A 16,125-nucleotide genomic window follows, 5' to 3' on the forward strand; every position below is an offset into this window, starting at 1 on the left:
GAAGAGGAAATGGAGAGAAAAAAGTTCAGTAGGGAAATGTCAGCATGGGGCCTCAGGCCTGCTGATCACAGCGCACAGCTTTTCTACTAGCACACATTCTAAAAGTCTCTTTTTAGGTTTTCTTCATTAAAACTGTCTCTTGTTAATCAGATGAGTACCAGATTTATTGGGGTGATCACTTTGTAAGTTACGTAAATGTCAAATCACTGTGGTGTACACCTGAAACTAATTTAATATTGCATGCCAACTGTAATTGAAAAACAAAAAAAATATTTTTAAACTACCTTTTGCTGTTCTGAAATTTTGAATGATTCGGTAAATTGAACTTTTATCCTGGAAAGCATTATAGTTCTCCAAACTGAGGATCGTCAACTAATTTGGGCCATTATAAACACTAGTCACACGGGCAACCCCGGCGTGGAGTCTGGCAGGAGCGCAGTCAGACCTGCGTCCAGTCGTCCACTCCTGCTGCCCTCGCCTCCAGGGAGCATGCGCTCTTATTTTAATTAACCTACCAATTAAAAAAAGTTTCAAAATAATTTTAATGTCTAATGCCTACATTTTATTTTTCTCTTTTGAAGAGGTCATTGTTATCCCAAAATTATGAATATTAGTTTTCATGGAAAAAAAACCCAGTCTATTTGTAAACTAAAATGCCTTTATTTCTTCAGTAAATTAAAAGCAAAACACCTGAGTCCTCTGCTAGTACATTTCAGTGCCTGAATAATGATATAATAATACCTCAAGTTCCAATTAAAAAAAAAATGTAGTCCTCTCTTTCCTCATTCACAACCAGACTTTAAAAAGAATTTTTTTTCTTCACCCACTGACTTTTTTTTTCATTGCTTTTAGATAAGAGAGGAAGGGGAGAGAGAAACATTGATTGGTTGCCTCCTGTGCACACCAGGACTGGGGATGGACCCCACAACCTAGGTATGTGCCCTGACTAGGAATCAAACCCACAACCCTTTGGTTATGGGATAAAGCTCTAACCAACTGAGCCACACTAGCCAGCACTAACTAGGCCTTCTTTTAAAGCCCCAGTCAAAGATAAGTCTTTGTCTTTCTCATGCCATCTGTAAGTCTTCTGCTTCATGTAGCACTTTGGTATAAATATTTTAGATTCACTTATTAGATGTACTATTCATGAGAGCAGACTCAGTCTCCTCCTTCCCTACCAAATATTTGGATACAGAATGAGCATCCTAACATTGCCACAAATGGCTTGAACTTCAGGCTCTCAAGCGTTGGATGTGGACCTTCGTAAATGCAACGGGATTTCCCAGCTCTTTACGGTGTGTCTACGGAGGATGTGCGGACCCTCAGGAGTCCAGATGCCCTGAGAAAGACGTCCCTTCTATCCTTAGCGCGTTGAGTTTTTACCTTTAACGGGTGTTGGATTTTATCAAATGCTTGTTCTGTGTCTACTGGAATGATAATGTGGTTTTTGTTATTTATTCAATTAATATGGTATATTATATTATCTGATTTTGAGGTACTACACTATCTTTGCATTCCCGGAACACAGTGTATCATTCTTTTAAATCATTGCTGGGTTTAGTTCCCTTTTATTTTATTAACAAACTTTATAAACATGCTCTTGAAGAATCACTGGTCTGCAGTTTCCTTATGATGGATTTGACTCAATTGACATCTGAGTCTCAATGCATGGGAACTGATTTTTCCTCCTGTATTTTCTGAAAACACGTTTCTAGGGTTGGTAATCTACCTTCCTTAAACGTTAGGCAGAATCCAGCAGTGAAGCCATCTGGGCCTGGGCTGTCCCTTGTGACAAGATTTCCAGTTACCAATTCATTTTCTTTACTTGTTATTGTTCTATTCTGATTTTCTATTACTTTGTGAATTAGTTTTGTTAATTTTTATCTTTTTAGTAATTTGTCCATTTAAGTTGTCTAATTTTTTTTGGCAAAAAGTTATTCATAATGTTCTCTTATAATACTTTTAATTTCTACAGGGTCTGTAATCATGTCCTTTCATTCCCAATTTTGGTAATTTGTATCTTTTCTCTCTTTTTTCTTTCTTGCTCAGAATAGTGAAAAGTTTATGACTTTGTTCATCAAAACCAATTTTGTTGTTTCAAAAAACCAACCTTTGGTTTAGTGACTTTCTATATTGTATTTGTTCTCTATTTCATTGATGTTTGGCTCTGACTTTTATCTTTTTTTTCTTTCTGCTTGCTTCGGGTTATTTGTTCTCGTTTTAGTCTCTTTAGGTAAAGCTTAGAGTGTTGATTTGATCCCTTCTTTTTTTGAAAACACAGATCACCTTTATTAGAGGAATCTGCTTTTTCTTTTTAATGTGAAAGCAGGGAGGAGGATTTATTTCCCTTTCCGTGCCTTAATTTTCCTCAGATAGAACTCCAGCTCCTTGCCTTCTAGCACGTAGCCATCTGCTCGGCCACACTGGCCTGGTCTTGAAGCGATGCATGCAAGAAGCTTGCCCTGCTGGAACTGCTCCTCCAGGAGACTGCTGATTTTGGCGTTCTTTTTCCTTTCATCATATTTCTTCTGAATTTTCTTTGATCGTTTTTTGTTTAAAATCTCTTCCTCTTCAGGAGCCAGCTTGGCCCCCTTCTTGCGGCCCAGGTACAGTGCATAGTGGGACTCGTACCACTGTCAGAACGGTGTGCTGTCAATGAGCACAATGCAGTTCTTTACTAGGGTCTTGGTTCAGACCAGTTTGTTGTTGGATGCATTGTAGATGACATCAATGATCCTTGTTTTGTGCGTACAACACTCTGAGCCCCAGGAGGAGTTGCCCACGTCCAGCCTCAAGGCTCGGTACTTCTTGTTGCCTCCTCGCACCCTAACGGTGTGTATGCGCTGGGGGCCGATCCTAGTGCTGGCAGCAGGGCGCCCCAGCTCATATTTTCACTTCTTGTGATAGGGCTTCCTTTTGCCCCCAGTCTTGCGGCACTTGTGCCAGTTGTCCCGAGAGATGCCCATGGCTTGGTGTCGGCTGGAAAGCTGATCCCCTTTCTAATACAGGAATTTTAAGCTATGAGTTTCCTCCTGAGCAAGGCTTCGGCTGCATCCCATACATTTTTAATGAAGTTTTTCAAGTTCAAAGTATTTTCTAATTTCCCATGTGATTTTATCTTTGACCCATGGGTTATTCTATAGTGGGTTTTTAAATTTCTAAATATTTGGAGACCACCTAAATCTCCTTCTATTGTTGATTTCTAATTTAATTCTGCTGTGATCAGACACATACTTTGAATGGCTTCCACCCATTTACATTTACGGAGACTGTTTCATGTGAGCCTGAGGAGAACGCATTCTGCTGCTGTGGATGAAGTGTTATATGGAGATATTAAGTTGGCTGATAGAGTTATTCAAGCCTTTTATATACTCTACTGATTTTCTGTCTATTTTTCCAACATTAATGAAAGTAGGGTACAGAAATCTTCAATAGTTTGAATTGTCTATCCCCAATTCCGTAAGCTTTTGTTCATGTATCTTGGAGCTCTGTTATTGGGTGTATTATCTCCTGGGTTGTGTAACAAATGATCAAAAACTAGGTGGCTTGAAACAATAGAAACTTATCCTCTCACAGTTCTGCCAAACTAGAATTCCACAAACAGGGTGCGGGCAGGGCCATGCTCCCTCTGAAGGCTCCAGAGAAGGATCCTCTCTTGCTTCTTCCAGCTTCTCGTGCCCCCGGGCACCGCTCGGCTTGTGGCGCAGCGTAACTCCAGCTGCTGGCTCGGGGTTCATGTGGTCTCTCCCGGGTCGTTTCCGTGTGCCCTCCTCTCTTCTTACCACACCACCAGTCGTTAGATTTAGGACACCCCGATTTCCCATTTCGGTGTGACCTTATATTAACTAGTCACATCTGCAAATAATCTGTCGCCAGATAAGGTCGAATTCTGAGGTTCTGGGTGAACATGAATTTGGGGGAGGATACTGTTCGACTCACACCAGCATGAATACATTTATAATTGTTATATCTTCCTGATATATTGATCCTTTTATCATAATGAAATTCCCTCAGTGTGTCTGGTAATATTTCTCAAAATCTAATTTTATTGTTTTATTAGCTTCATAAAATCAATTAAAAGGCATTCTATATCCTTTCATATTCTGGAAGAGAATATTACATATAACATGGGACTTACCTATTCCCAGAAAATCTTAAAAGGGACTAAGTGGAAAATCTGCTTATCAACTTATTTTTGGATAACATTTGTAATATTATCTGTAAATAGTAGTCTATTTAAGTTTTTAAAAAATTTTGAGTCACTTTTGGCAATTTAGAGCCAGAATAACATAATGCACTGTTTCTCGGGAAGAGTTAAATTTGGATTTTGGATGGATCAATTTTTTATTGTTCAGTACCATCCCTCACACTGCCGGACACTGAACATTCCGGGCCCCTATCCACTAAATGCCGGTAACTCTTCCCTGTCTTTATGAAAACCAGACCCACAGCCTCTACGCATTTCCAAATGTCCTGGGAGGGGAGCGGGGTCATCTGAGGACCAATGATGTAGTATTTAAGAAGGGGAACTACAGAGCCAGACTTCTTGGGTTTGAATACAAGCTCCAAGACTACTGAAAAGAAATTACTTGACTCCTCTGTATCTCAGTTTCCTTTTCTGTAATATCAGAACAGTAATGGTACCTATTTAATTATTGTGATGATTGGATTAGCTGATAATGTAAGACTCTTAAAACACGTCTGGTACATGGGAAGTGATAAATGTTAGCAAATATTATTCTGTACATTTGTCATTTCAACAAGTTTATCTAAGGCATGATAATATTTTTTCACTGTTTAAAAATTTTATTGATTGTGCTATTACAATTGTCCCAATTTTTCCCCCTTTGCCCCTTCCACCCAGCACCCCACTCCCTCAGGCAATCCCCCTGCCATTATTCATGTCCATGGGTCATGCGGGTAAGTTCTCTGGCTACTCCATTTCCTATACTATACTGTACATCCCCAAGACATGATAATATTTTTGAAATACTAATGTTTTTTTTCCTATTAGTTCATCTTTTCCTTATTCCTCCTCCCATACTCTTTTTAAGTAGCTAGGCAGCTATGAGCTCAATGCTTTAGGAAGAGATAAACCAGGGTAGTAAACAGAAAAAAGGTCTTCCTGCCTGAACTTGATTTCTAAAAATGTAAGCTATGAGGTTACTAGAAAAGCTTCCACATGTACATAAACTATTTGGGAGAAATACAATTGGAAAAACGAGGATGAGTCTCACCTCCCCACAATCTGACCCCAAGTTGCAATAAAAAGAGAAATTTCCCCAGACTGAGGAGGAAGAGGACATTGTGTGGAAGTGCTAAGAACACAGACATGGATAGATCCCCAAAAGAATAGCCCTGTATCCTGATTCACAGAGCACCAAGGAAGCAGTAAAACTCTACAGAAATACACGGAGTCTAAGGGGGGGAAAGAAGGCTGCAGTCTGAGCCTTGGCATATTCACAATGCCTGGGAGAGGAGGTAATGCTGACCAGGCTTCAAACAGCCTTGGGTTTAATACTCCTGCATGGCAGTGGGAAGCAGAATTATGCCCATGCCCATATACGTGACATGGAAGAAACAGAGAGAGAACCACTACACCTGAAGGAACGGGCAAGCTGGGATGAAGACATCTCAGTGGCAAACCGTGTGCATCCATGACTGAGAACCAGACAGAATGATGGACATTTCAGAATACACCTGTGTGAACAGACAACACTGAAAACTAAGTATCTCCCCTACCCATGCTTTAAGAACATACAGACCACCCCCACGACCTCACCCCTCTACCACTTCTTCCCTGAAACACTACTCAAAAGTTGGGAAGTGTGTTTTTATCTGTCTGTATAGTTTTCTGAGTATTTTTTAAAAATGAAAAGGACACTATTAGATTAGGTCCATGCTAACTACAATGTTAAACACTTACTCCTTTATATTGCATCAAAATTCTCTGCAGATTTTGTTTTTCTTAATTAATAAGGTAAAGAATCCTATAATGACCAAATCTTGCATTAAATTATTCATAATTACCTACCTTTCTTTCTTTTCTCCTTTCATTCCTTTTCTGTTCTCTCTTTCTCTTAATTTTTCCCTTGGTAGAATAAAAAAGAATTGAATTTGAAAGAATTGGAAGTGGTTTAGTTTCTAACAGGCCAGCAAGAACATCTCCAGAGAAAAGAAATGAATGCCATGATTGAAAGGATGGAAAATCTGCTTATTGTGATGAAGCTACATTCACTTTCTGTCAAAAATGGAAAACAAATGTTAGAACTAGAAATTCTAAGAAAAACAAAAAAAACTGTACAAGAAAGTCATGGTTCAAGTACAAGCAATACTAACACATAGCATAGTTTTAAGCAACTGATGGGATAATACATGGACTTGATGTAGTGACTTGAAACATTCTCCTTTGAGAGTCCCAGTAACCTTGATATTAGGTCAATATAAGGGAAACATAGACTCCTACCTAGCACAAGACTTGGTGCTGCAATGACAGTATTTATATAGTAACAATAATGTAAATGTTGATTATTGATTCTGAACCTTTAAAGTAAGTCTATGAACAAAGAAATGAGTAAGGTAGTTTTGGCTGTAGATCATACTATAAATGCTAACTACTGAAAACATAAACAATACAGTGGGGAGAAAAGTTGGAGGAAAGAGTAGGGGTGCCTATATAAAAGAGAGTAAAATAACTGACTAAAATTGATGACACAAAAAGTAGAATTACAAGTATATGAGTTCTGTCCAGAAGATATCCAGCCACACAATATGAAAAATAGAGACATTTACTGAAGAAGATACAAGATACAAGAAACATTGTACATAAGACAATGATACCTCAGTTTCCTTCAAAATAAGCACTTGGGACCTCACACGGTTCTCCCAATCGCCATCAGCTGCCCCATTGTATTTTCCTGAATCTCACTGAGAGTCTGAAATCACTTCCCTTTCAAAGGTGATTTTAGTTTTGGGAATAGCCAAAAGTCGTAGGCCACCAAATCTGGGCTCTAGGGGGGCTGGGTCACCTGAGTGATTTGATGTTTTCCCCAAAAACTCTGCATGAGACGTGATACTCGAGTGGGTGCATTGTCATGATGAAGCTGCCAATTACCAGTTGCCAATAGCTGTGGCCTTCTGAATTATCTAAATAGTTTCTGCAGAGGGATGTTCAAGCTTAACACAAAATTTGATACAGATTTGTTGCTCTATTTGCTCAGTCATTTTGAATGCAATCGCTACACAGTACACATGCTCACTCAACAGCATCTACTGCCCCACTGACTAGTACAGTAAAGTTGTCATTGTTTATGCATGTGTATTCCAGTCCACTCTCCTTGGCTGCAAGGTTAAATCTATGTTGTGAAAATTATTCTTGTTATATTAACAATGGCTGGACTTTTTCCAAACACACCTCGTATTTATTGATGTCAAATTAACTAATGTTAAAACTAATTGTAATACAACTAACAAGGAACTGAGAGGAAAAGGTAGGTGAGAAAAAGGAATAATTTAAGTGATCTAATCAATGGATATTATCTAGAGTTGAACGTAGAGAACATTTATTATAATTTGACTGCCCAGTATCTGATTTTCCTTCCTATGTTTGGTGAATAGGCCAGAAGTTATGTTCCCAACTTCCAACGCAGCTGGGACATGGGCATGTGATCCAGGCTCAGTCAATACTGCCTAGGAGCTAGTGACACAAAGAAGCCTCCATTATGTAGTGGTGGCAGAAATACATAGGGTCTAGTGGCTATAGTAGCAGTGATGGCAGGGGTGGCATTTACTGACCATGACAATGCAAGTCGAGGCACCCAGATTTAGTAGTGGCAGTGGTGGCCAAGTGCCCTCACCAAACTGAGCTCTGTGTCATGATTTCACCTGTGGTTCTGGTTGCAAAGTTTTCACTTTGTTCCTATCCATGTTCAGAGATTGGTTCTCTAGGCTTCTTGGTGATTCTGTGGGTTACTCAATATCCTTCAATAAATTCCTTCCCCACTGAAATCAGTCAGAGTCAGTTTCCTTTGCTTACGACCAAGAACTCTTATTAGCCCACTGACAAATCAAGACATAGAAGTGCAAGCATGTTACCCGGAAAAGAATCAGACACCCCAAATATCAGCAGTGGTTACTTTTTTAGTTTGTAATAAACCTTCCTGAATTCTACTCCCATGGCTTTGTATGGAAAAGGCCTACTCATCCTCTAATTCTCTATTTAGATATCATTTCCTACTCAAAACTTCTCCTGGTCCCCTTAAGACATGCGTACCAAGTCACAGCACTCTTCTGCATTGTCACGGACCATTTATCTGTCTTTATTGCTTAATACGATAAAAGCCCCTTGGCTGATGGGGTCACGGCCTGTTTACCATTAAGCCTGGCACATAGTGGGTGTTCTCAATAAAGAAATACTTGTTGAGTAAACAGAAGTTATGAAGGAGTTTTAACAATTTTAAAAAATAATCTAATATAAACAAAAATACCTTCAGTACTTGAAGGTTGTTATCACCCTTCCAGAAGTACTTGAATCCATCTGGCTTCCAGAAGATGATGGAAAGCAAAACACACAGTCATCGGAAGGGTAAGACGTTGACCTATGCTGGGACCGGTGCTGTTTGGGTTCTGCTCTTTTTTTCCTTTTGTTTTTGTTTACCTTAAGTTGATATGAAATATCACATAATTATTCTCTCAAATATTAGCAACAAGTGAGAGAGAAGCAAATGCAATAATTCATAAAACATATTTGAAATTACTCAAAAGGCCTCAAGCAAGAAAAGTGCCTACCTTCGTTTCTGCCGGTCTCAGCATCTTTCGGGACTTGTGTGCGTGAACTTAGTGTCCGTGTCTGCAGCACCTGCCTGCCATGTCTGTAAAGCCAAATTACTGATAAGTCATTAGGGAATTTAAAAAGCAAAATGATGTTTTTTGGGACAAAGGAAATGATACCACATTTTACATTCTGAATGGAACGAGGGTCAGGTATTAGTTATCCACAAAGTAGTTTTATATTTCCATTAAATGGTCACTATTCACACACCTAATTTGAGTATCTGGCACCAAAACCCAAATCAAATGTATATTTTGATAACCTTGGAAAAATCTCATATATATATTTGATCAAAATAAGAACACTGTTTTTAGTCGACTTTGCTTTATAGCCTAAAAGAACAAGAATTTAGTATTGATGTGGTTATATTTTTGAATTACATCATGTCAAACTGGTTTTCTTCACTGATGAAGGGAAGTACCAATTGCTATAAACTGAATTGTATCCATGCAAAATTCATTTACTATTGAAGTTCTAACCCCCAAATGACTATATTTGGAGAGTGTCTTTAAGGAGGTAATTAAAGTTAAATACGGTCATCAGGGTGCAGCCTTCGTCTGATAGGACTGTTGGCCTCCTAAGAAGAAAGACACCTCCACTCCACCGGCTCCACACACACCAGAGCACCACAAGCAGAAAAGGCCCCAGGAGGATGCACCAAGTAGGAAGTTATCTGCAGGCCAGGGAGGGAGCTCTCACCAGAAACCAGACACTGCTAACACCTTGCTCCTAGACTTTTTAGCCTCCCGAACTTTGAGAAAATAAATTCCTGCTGTTTAAAAGCCATGCAGTCTGTGGGACTGGAGCATTACGGCAGCCCGAGCGGACTAGCAGACCAGTGGAAGAGCTGTGATTGTGGCCCCCTTCAGGCTGAGACGTTCTCCCCGGTACCTGCAGCTCACCATTCCTGTCTGCTTCTTGGGCCCCGGTTTTCCTTCCACCCTAAAAGATAGGCCACCTTAGGGCTCAGTCCTGAATCTTTTGATTTAGCTCCTCTCTACCTGCTTCCTCAACTTCAGTACACATAAGAAACACAAAGACACTTTTAAAAGGCAGATTCCTGTGCTCCACACCCAGACATCTTCATTAGATCTGGAGGGAGACCTCTAGCGATTCAAGACGCCTTGACACCACACTTTGAGAAACACTGCTCTCTTAGAAATTTCATGTCGTGGTACAATTTCAATGAATACATTAAGACTCCTCCAGCCCTTTTATCTGCCCTGGTAATAAACATTTTCCTTGGCAGACCTGTTGCCACTCTGCACTTTAAAGTAAAACCCAGCTCTTTGAAGACTTAGTCATTTCTAAAGGTAAAATCATGTTTCTCCTAGTACGTGCATTCATACACCTGATTCGTTTACTAAGCCACGGGTCAGGGACTGGACATGCAGGGGTGAACAAAAAAAGACAACATTTCTACATTCACAGAGCTTATGCTCTAGTTTTTGGAGAAGAAAAGCAGCAAAATAATTTCTAAGGATAAATTTTATGAAGAAAACACACAAGCGATATAATTGATCATGCCCTGGTGGACAGCAATGTCTGCTTCTAACAAGGTGGCACATGACCCGTGATTCGAAAGACAAGGGTCATCCAGCCAAGCAAAAGAAAAGAATTTGTAGGAAAAAAACTTTGTATCAGATGGAAGGTAAGTTCAAAGGCCCCGAGGCAGGAACAAGTTCATCATTTTTTGACCTTCAGAAAGATGGCGGGCAAATCTGGAGCACAGTGGTCAAAGGGAAATGATACGAAATGAGGTAATAGGTAAGCCAGGACCAGGCAATGTAAAAGTATAAAACCAGCTTTATGTTAAGGAGTTGGGATTTCACCCCATGTATATTGTAGTAGGAAACAACTGGAGGGTTGGTTATAAGCGGGAGAGTGTCAAGATCTGATTAGTGACAAAGCATAATAAAAAAAATCATCACCAAAACTGATGTCAAGGACCTTGTCCCCTGTTTTCTTAAAGGAGTTTCACAGTTTCGGTCTTACATTCAAGTCTGTAATCAGTCCATTTTGAGTTGACTGTGTGTGAAGTGCTAGACAGTGGTCCAGGTTTCTCAATACCATTTGTTGAGGAAGTGCTTCATTCCTCATTGTGCTTTTGGGACCCTTGTCTAGGGTTGGTTGACCACATATGCATGGGTTTATTTCTGGGCACTGTATTTTGTTTTATTGGCCTATGTGTCTTTTTTTAATGTCTGGAGCAATTTTTGTTATCACAACTTTGAATCTTGTCACAATGTGGTTGCTACCTGGAATCTAGCAGGTACAGGCCAGGGATGTAGCTAAATATCTTAAAATGCACAGAAAAGCTCTTCACAACAAAGACTAATCCAGCCCTGTGTGGCAAGTGGTGAGATTGAGGAACTCTGTCCTTGTCCAAACCACCAAAATCCCTTACTTGAAGCACTGTAACTGCCCAACTGAGTTTCCTGCTTTTACTTTTAACCTTTATACAAAGCACAGCTGTATGATCTTTTAAAAACATAATTTTTAATTGAATTATAATTGATATACAGTATTAGTTTGGGGGTGGAGGACATTCAGTCTTTCACCATTAAGTAGGAAGTTAGCTCTAGGTCTTGTAAATGTCTTTTATCAGCATCCCCTCTATTCCTGATTTGTTTATTCATTTGTTTGTTTTTGGAACACTGATATGAAGACAGCTACATACTTTGTGTAACTTATGTATACATTCTATATGTTTGCTCTCTGTAAATGTACAAAGTTTTTAAGATAGAAAGAAAAGCATAGCGACCAGTGCTCTTGGAGAGACTCCCAAGACCATGTCCAGTGCTACCGCCTCCTCCTTACTTTTCACCCTCTCTCTGCCATTTCAGCAATGCAGCCTCTTGGATGGGGATGGAGGTGGGGTGCTGAATTGCAGCGGTAAGCAGTCTTGTTTGGGAAGCCTAAATCCAGCCAGGCAAAATTCACCTGGCCAGGAGCCCCAGCCACTGAATCCTGTTGTGAAGCAAGTCACACCTCCAGTCTTTCTGATCACAGGCAGTAGCCATTTCTACAGCTATTAAACAACCAATGACCTCTAAATGGGTTAGACTCTGTTTGGGGTTAAAGAAACAATTTTTCCACATCTTGGTTAAACTGACTTTTTCTTTCTTTTTTTTTTAGAAAACAGATGAACCTGTTTCATGAGTTCACGGTACTTGAGTTCTTAAAATCATGGAAGTTGGATTTCGGCCAAGTGCATTTTTTCTGTGGTGGGCCATCTATTGATGAAAAACATGTAGTTTTTCTTGTGCAGTCTGTTAATATGGTGAGTAATACTAAGTTTTCACATGTTGAACCAGCCTTCAGTTCCTGGGGTAAATGAAACTCAGTCACTAAGTTGTTGTTTTTTTTTTCACACTGCTAGATTCAATTTGCTAACTTTTTTCGAGGGTTTTGGTTTTTTTTTTTTGCTACTGTGTTCATGAGGGACATTGATTTGTTTTTTTCTTTTGTATTTTATCTGGTTTTGGTATCAGGTAACCTTGGCGCCAGAAAATGAGTTGGGAAGTTTTCTTTCCTTTTCCATTTTCTGGAAGAGCTTGTGTAGAATGATGATTATTTTGTCCTAAATGTTTGGTAAAATTCACTAGTGAAACTACGTGGCACTGGAGAGTTTTCCCTTTTGTTATGTAACTATTTATCCTATCTGTTCCCTCTTGGGTGAATTTTGGTAGTTTTAACAGTGGTACTTTTCATCTGAGATGTTGAATTTATAAGTATAGAGTTGTTTTTAGAATCATCTTATTAAGCTTTTTAATCTCCAACATCATCATCATTAGAGTATGTATGTTACAGAAATGACCTAGTACAATTCAACACAAGACAAAGTAGAGAAAGAACGTAACTGCAGCTGTACAAACCTCAAATCTTGTTATCACTAACTCCTTCCTGTCTTTCAGTTCCATATCCAGTCAGATACCAAGCACTTTTAATTTGTCCTTGCCAATGTTTCTTGCAATTTCTCCCTATCCCCAAACTGCTTGGCACGGCCCTTTAACATTTCCTAACCTGCCTACCTAGCCTACCTAAACTATTGCAGCTATTGCAATAGTTTTTAAATATTTTATTTATTTATTTTTAGAGGGAGGGGAAGGGAAGTAGAGAGGGAGAGAATCATCAATGTGTGGTTGTCTCCTGCGCACCCCTGACTGGAGATGTGGCATGTGCCCTGACTGGGAATCGAACTGGGACCCTTTGCTTCCCAGGCCCATGCCCAATCCACTGAGCTACACCAGCCAGGGCTAGTCTTGGCTTTTAAGTTGCAGTTCATTTTATTTCTCTAAATTGGGGGTTTTTAACATGTAGGCTTTGAAGGGGAGGAATGGGTCATGACTCTCCTAAAAATTGAGTATAAAATGATGTGTAAATGTGAATTTTACTTCCAGAGCAAGGTCTATAGCCATTGTCAGATATTCAAAGTGCTAGGAGAAGCCTTAAACCAAATCTGCTTTCTATAATGTATCAAGAACGCATGATAAGTCCTCCCAACAGCCCTCACCTCAGTACAGAGTGATCCCTTCTTTCTTTGAACTTGGATTCACAACCTTGTAATGATCTCATCCAACCTTAACACTTTACAGATGAGAAAACAAATCTAGCACTTAGCTATTTTGTCCAAAGTCACTCCTATAGAATTTAGTTAGTGTTTATCTACCATTTTCTTGGCTTTTCATAAATAAATGTATTTCTCCTTGAGGTCAGGAACTACATTTCAATGAGTTCTTTGTAACTAATTTATACAAACTGCTCAAACGTTTTCCAAGAACAGTGACAATGACGACAGTCACAGGGACGCAGGGGAGGAAGGCCGCGTGAATGAGTACTGATGTCAAATATCGCCAAACTCTGAGGTTAGATTCCTCATGAGACGGAGAAACGGTCTGTGTGCAGAGCTCTGAAAAAGTTCTTAAACAAAGGCCCAATTTCCAGAAACCAGGACATTGTAGACAGCATTCAGAAAAAAAATCCTCAGGAGAAGCAACTAGCAGAGAGGGCCGCCCAGATATTTGGGAATGAGAAAGTGGTAAGGGCGCCAGCTTTGGAACTACACAGTACTCAAATTTCAACTCTAAACTACACAGTATTCAAATTTCAACTCTATTGAACCTACGCTGTATTGAACCTCAGACAAATTATCTGACCTTTCTGGGCCTCAGTGTTCTCACTGGTATCTACCTAAGGAGTGATGCGATGGCTAAATAAAATAACGCGTGTAAAACGCTTAGGTCAGTGTCTTACTCCGAAGGCATTCTTTCCTTGATGGTTTCTATTATTTAATAAGAGGAGGGATTTAGGAAGGGAAGAGGGGCGCTGCGCCCAGAGGGGTGATCCCTAGGAGAGCTTTTCGTTAAAAGAGGGAAGACCCCGAAGCAGCCACCAAGGGTGTACTCGCGAAGGGCGCTGGGGAGGGCACTGGCGGTGGGAACATCTCCACGGGGTGTGTGTGTCCGCGGGCCGTCCAGGTGGGAGGAAGAGGTAGAGCCCAGAGGAGCGTCAGACCGAAAGCCCACCCTGCAGAGTACAGCAGCGTGTACTCTCCAACAACGTGTTTTTGTCCCGCCCGGTTTGGTGGAGGGGAGGTGCTGGGAACTTGGCTTGTTTGATGCCTAAGATGAACTCAGTTCCCTGATACTCGTTTTGCTTCAAGCCGCAGAAACTATCCACGACACTGAGGATTTACTGTACATATGAGAAACCAGTGATTGTTTATGATTAAGAAACACTTATCAGAAAGGGCTCATCTTCTGGGGAAGCCCTGAACGTGGGTCGCACGGATTTGGGGATTCCTGGCGACCGTCCGGGAGTGACCGAGAAGCCGGGGATGGACTCGGGGGAGGGTAGAAAGTAAACGCTGGTGGGGGCTCTTTCTAGCCACAGCTCCGACTGGGGCGGGCACTTACTGGAAACTGCAGGGGAAGCGACCTTTCTGGGGGCGGGGGGTCAACCCCCAGCCTAAACATGCCGCGGAACCTCGGCTCCAAAAGGCGGAGGCTGAAGGCCGACCGCGAAGTGCAGCGTGCGGTGGGCCGGGCGGGGCTTTCGGGCGCGCGCTCACGTCAGCGGCCGGAAGTGCCCCGCCCACGTTGGCGGGGGCGGAGCTCACGCGGCTCTTCCGGCCGCGCAGCCGTCGGTTTAACGCCTTGGGTTTGACACCTCGCACTGCGTTTCCGCGTACCTGGTCTAAACCTCAAACTGTGAAGCCCGGTTCTGTAACAGGTTGCCAACAAACTGCAGCGTTTTCCCGGAATTTGTTTGGGGTTCCATTTCAAATTCTGTAATAGATTGTCGTCGTGTGGCAGTTTTCCAGGGATTTTTCTTTCTTTTTTTGGTAGATGAATTTTCCCGGATTTGACACCAGTGCAAGGTTGGGACCATCCAGCAATGTGGTTATTTCTCTATGAATTCAAGTCTTCCCTTATTATTCATGTGAAGTCTTGCAAATTTCTTGCTGTGTTTCACATTTATTTTTAGGTTTTTCCCTAGCAGTTTTTGTTGCTGTTTTAGTTTACTCTTCCTCATGAACCCTAGGATAATTTATTTGGGTTTTGGTGTGTTGATCTGGTCACTCCGCTGAACCTTTGTATTCTAATAATTCTCGGATTTTGTAGGTAAGAATTCATCTGTAAATAACAATTTTGGCTTTCTCCAAGAATCCGGTACAGTACAACACTGTATAGTAGACAACACTGTATAGCAGCCTCAGGGGGAGTTCTTTCCAGAAGTTCATTGGGTTGCATATTGTTTCCTTCATGTTTTCTGAAGGTCCCCCCGCCCCCCCTTATAAGGGTGGAGAGGGTGTGTGTCTGCCTCCCACCCCTCCATACCCAGCACCCTACCCAGCACCCTACTTTGGAGAGAATGGGAGCTTCTGGGTGTAAGGGTAAAGGAGGGAGAAAGGGAGAGAAATATCCATGTGTGGTTGCTTCACACTGCCCCCTGCTGGGGACCTGGCCCACAACCCAGGCATGTACCCTGACTGGGACTCAAACCGGGGACCCTTTGGTTCACAGCCTGAGCTCAGTCCACTGAGCTACACCAGCCAGGGCTTCTGGAGGTTTCTTAAAGGCACTTCGTACTTCTCCTAGTTTGCCAAGTTGTCTTACAGGTTTGTTTTTTTATAATCAGAAATGAATATTGAGTATTACCAAATACCTTCATTAGTCTGATAGATTAAAGATGATCATCTAAGATTTTCTCCATTACCCTACAATAATAGAACTATAGTAATAGATGTTCTAATGTTGAAATATCCTTACAGGCGCATGTATCCTTCCATA

At 41.0% G+C, this 16,125-nt stretch overlaps 1 pseudogene; it reads right to left on the minus strand.

The window, feature by feature from the left end:
• Nucleotides 1–2,264: 2,264 nt before the first annotated feature.
• LOC123818493 lies at nt 2,265–2,966 on the minus strand (annotated as a pseudogene).
• Between the last annotated feature and the right edge of the window lie 13,159 nt (nt 2,967–16,125).

The sequence above is a fragment of the Phyllostomus hastatus genome, unplaced genomic scaffold (genome assembly GCF_019186645.2).
Source record: "Phyllostomus hastatus isolate PE091 unplaced genomic scaffold, TTU_PhHast_1.1 phas_contig_283, whole genome shotgun sequence".
NCBI lineage: Eukaryota > Metazoa > Chordata > Mammalia > Chiroptera > Phyllostomidae > Phyllostomus > Phyllostomus hastatus.